This window comes from Corapipo altera, unplaced genomic scaffold (genome assembly GCF_003945725.1).
Source record: "Corapipo altera isolate COAL_440 unplaced genomic scaffold, ASM394572v1 44, whole genome shotgun sequence".
Lineage (NCBI taxonomy): Eukaryota > Metazoa > Chordata > Aves > Passeriformes > Pipridae > Corapipo > Corapipo altera.
The window spans coordinates 2,072,768-2,077,555 of NW_020884880.1; positions in this window are offsets into that span (position 1 = coordinate 2,072,768).

Consider the following 4,788-nt stretch of genomic DNA (forward strand, 5'->3'; position numbering starts at 1 on the left):
TCCCTCAGCTTTTCCTCGAAAGAGAGATCTCCAGCCCCGCAATCATCCTCGTTGCCCTCCGCTGGACCCACTCCAGGAGCTCCATGTCTGTCTTGTACTGAGGAGCCGCCGGCGGGGCGAGCGCCGGGACAGCCTTTGTGAGGCGGAGATGGGGGTGGCTCTGAGGGGAGCCTGGATGAAATGTAAACGTGCATCCCGGGAGAGGGCAGAATTTCATGGCGAGGGCTTTGTCTCTTGATCCATCTAGTGGCCAGTTACAGATGGAAACGCGGTGTTACTTTTTCCTTGGGTAGATGCATAGACTAAAGTATTATGAAATAGCAGCCTGTACCGACATAAAATTCAGTGAAACGGGGCTCTATTTGAGGAAAAAAGAAAAACAAAACAAAACCAAAACTGTGTACTCATCCCTCGGTAGCCATCTGCACTGCAAAATAAAGGACATTGTAATATTGGCAGGTTTAATATTACATTAAGGTATTGGAAGTGCTAAGAGAAGCCCATGAATCACCGGGATCTACTAACATGAATTTTAAATGTCCTTTTCTTAAAGTGTTACCATTAAAAATTACTGCATGTTAGTCACTGCTTTGTAAAAATGACAAAAAGTAATTATGTTAATATGCTAATCATACAAAGCACAAATGAGTTTTGTTTCTGAAATAGTTTTCTGTCTTCATCATATTTGGGAATAGCTGGAACAACTGGTGAGCCAATGGGAATTTATGATACCAAATTGCTTAATAAAACCAAGAGCAGGCTGTGAGGAACCAGAAGGAAACTAAGAAAGTGACTACACCAGATTTACAAGTAAAATTTGTTCAGTTGCAAACTAAATTTAGTGTTCAAAATTGCAAGATAGTGCATAACGGAAGGGATAATGTTTATTCCTCAGAAAATAGCTGATATGTTTTAAAACAAGGATGGCTACTTTGGAAACACATCGGGCAGTTCTCCCTGAGCTGCTTGCAATACTCGAGAAGGACAGTGAAGACAAAAGAAACTGCATTAAAATACATGCAAAATGAAGTTGGAAGTATCACTGAATATATTACGATACCCCTTTTGTGAAGCACGGTGAAGTCCTCGTCTTGAATGCATCTTCAGATCTGGGCCATTTTAGAGTACCCCCGTGCAATGTGGCGCCTGCAGGTGGCTGCACCACGGCACTGCACCCCTGCAGGCTGTGCCCAGCACCACTACAGCCCTAGGCAGCACAAGGGTGGCCCCAGGTGTGAGAGCATGGCTGTCTGTGTGTCCCTGTGCTGGCACGGTGGCCAGGCTGCTGGTCTTCGTGGGCTTCAGGTCAGCTGCAGCAGAGTAGGTAACACCTAAGCTGCATCAAGTCTTCCAGAACAGAATTACTCTTCAGAAATGTTTTGACCAAATTCGAACCTAAGAGAGTTTATTCATCCCATGGTTTGCACCATGGGACTTTGAGCCTGGTACCTGGAAACAGTGAGACTTGCCATCGCAGGAAGGCAAGGGCATTGGAGTCCCTCCCTGTGCAGGCACTGGGCAGAAGGGAGTCCTCTGCTAGGCACTTCACAGTGTTTTAATTAGACCCCAATTAACTTTTCTTCCCTGGCTGCGAAGAAGGCTTAGGAGTCCAGCCAGACAAATCAGATTTCTAAAAATGGATGAAAATACTTGGGGAAAGGACTTCTGTGTGAAAGGAGACTGAGAGATGACCTTGTTTATCAAAGGAGTGGGTGGGGGGAGCAACATAACTGATCGGTACAAAATGAGGAGTGATAAGATACTGTGCTATCTTGCTTTCCATTTATCAGTAAATGGCAGGTGAATGACAGACAAAGACAATGCATTTAAAATTCTTTTTAAAGGAACATTTGTTTCTATGGTGCTGACATGTGACACCTAGTGCCATCAGACAATTTTGAGGCAAAGAGGATGAGAACACTTATGTGAATAACGGGAAGAGTAACATTTGTGCTTTTTTTCCTACAAGGTCCTTAGTATTTTGCTTAATGGGATATTTTTTTAATACTATTTTCTTTTCCATAATTAGGTTTTATGAGCTCACCTTCTCACAGATGAGGGCTAGGAAAAAAATTCTCAAATGAAGAATTTGTATTGTAATTGTCAACAGACAGTAGAATTTTCTTCTATGGTGTCTTGCTCTGAGCACTAACAGAGATAGAACACCAGAAAGTATAAAGATCTCTGTAGTATTTCTTATGTAATGTTAAATATTTCCATGATTTTTCCCTTTTTCACAATCCACTAGCTATGGCTAACATGGGTATTTGTGACACTGACTGCAGTTCACTTTGTGTCTGTCCCTGGCTGGACTGCTGCTTATAACCTTATAATGTGTTTAAAGACTAATTTGGAATGTCATGTAATGTAAAGGTGGCTGTTTTTATTTAAGGCTGTGTTGCATCTGCAGCTTATAACCATAGCTTATAACTAAGTGAAAGACTTCTGTGGTTCCTTCTACTTTCTAAGGGCAGCACAAAGTTTTGGTTCTAAGCTATAAAATCCTTTGAGGCTTTAGGGTCTGGCTAGCTTTCCAGTCATTTCTGTCAGCTTTCATCCAGGAGCTGACACCCCTTCGGATGCTTGAGCTAATACATTTTAGATTCCTACATCTGGTGGCTCACTGGAGGCCTTATTAGTAGAAGCTACTTCTATCCTGCTCTAAAGAGCACTTAATGATCTTTATAATAAGCTGAAGCTTTATTTGTTTTGATGAGCATTTTTTGGTTGAAGTCAAAAAACATGCAGCTGATTTTAGAGTCTGATGTGTCATTTTGTGTTTGACTCAAACCCCACATTTTTACCATTTCTATACACCCAGAAATATTACTAGTTGAATTTACAGCCAATCAAGAAAAAACAGTCAATCACTAAAGTGTGCTCGGCTCCTCAAAAGATGAAAACAGCAGAATCTTTAGGAATACACAAATACCATGCATGTTAGTGCAATGGTGGATCAAGTAACCTTTGGGAAAAATATTGCATTCCATGGACAACTGAGAGCCATTATGGCTGTATAACAGCACAATTTGCCTAGACTAAAACAAAGATTTCAGTAAAGACAGATTAGTGCCGAATCACAGATTCCCAGCAATTGCAGCAATGCTTTGCCTTTGAAAGAAAAAGTGATCTCATATTTTTATTTTTTTTAATGGAATTCATCCTAGGTAAGCAATAAAGTAGCTCGGAAATGAGAAATCGGGACAAATGAGGTTAGATTTTTATAAAATGAAATTTATATGGTAAGTGCTAGAAAAGGTGTGCATGTGCTTATGTTTCTGTGTCTTGTTGTTTGTTGATTTTCTAGAATACACATGGTGTTGAGAAAAACACTTGCAAACATACAAACTACAAAATCAACGCTGCTAATTTTCTGTATTTAATATACAATACTTACTGCATTTGTATTCATTTTACATTTTTAGACAACAGAAAAATATAGCTAGAAGGGTGAAGCAGTTTTAAATACAAAACTAATTTTTTGTGGTTTTACTTTTCAATAATTTGGGAACAACTAAAGAGAACTCAACACTGTGAAAAATTTTATTATATTGATTTCCATACTGAAGCCTCAGCACCCAACAATAAATACACAACTTTGCTTTTCTTGCACTGCCAGCAGCAAAACATTCAGTTCCAAAGGACTGTAATTCTGATTTAATACATTATTGATAACTTTCTGTGTGCCTTAATTTAATTCTGCTGTATTGACACATGATTAGTTTTGCAGTCAACCATCTTTACAAACTTGTAAAAGCTAAAGAATATGTTATACAGTAAGGTGCATGCTCCAATGAACTTCAATGCAGTCAATGTAAAGTATCCCCAGCTGAGGGTGTTCTTGAAGCAGAAAGCCCCATAGGGTGAAATCTGGGACACAGAGCAGGCATGCAGATAGATCAAAGGGCTTTGTTCGAAAGCTTGCAAAGGGAGCTCTAGAGTTTCCCAAGTGTCTGTGTTACTTCCCAGCCATTCTGTACAGCAGAAACATACTTTTTGCTAATGTGTATATGGTAATCAGCAGCTGTGCAAGAAGAGGAGAGAAGCTGCAGGATCTCCTGTACAGTAATGGTCCAAGACTTATACCACAGTTCACGTGGTAGCCCCTTGATGTCATATTGATGACTAAAAGGTAACCCAGTATATTTGAGTAACAATTCAAGAAATCGCTTTTACATTTTCTGTGCCTCTGCAGGTGATATTGTATTTCACACATAGGCAATTCTAATGCTGAATGCAAAGAATGTAAAGAACACTGACTAGTAACTATTAAGCATAGAATAAAACCCTCAATGATGCACCTTTAAAAGAAACAGTAACACACGCACCTTTTCATGTTTGTACCCTGATTAAAAGAACAATATGAATTTCAAGTATGAAGTGATACAGTGAAATCATGTCCTGTGAATAGGTATCGACGGTAGTTTAGGTAGTACAGTTTGCACCGTAGGTAACTTTCCATCTTGCAGAAGAGAATCCTACTGCATATGTAGGTAAAGTGACTTGAAATGCTAAAACCCAACATGCCAACTGTCACACTAGTATAAACCGATACAATGCTGTAGAAGTCAACAGGACTATGCTGATTTTCACCAGCTGAGTATATGCCCTAAGGTGAATGAAGAAGAGTATTCCAAACTGCTTTGCATGTTTTCCTTGAATTATCAAATCCTAGACACCTCCAGAGCAAATGATATTTTATGATAAAAAAGGTGGAAAAAAGAGAAAAAAAAAGAAGTCAAACAGCATTAGAGGCTGTTTTAATTTTTTGAATGTATTTCATGTTTG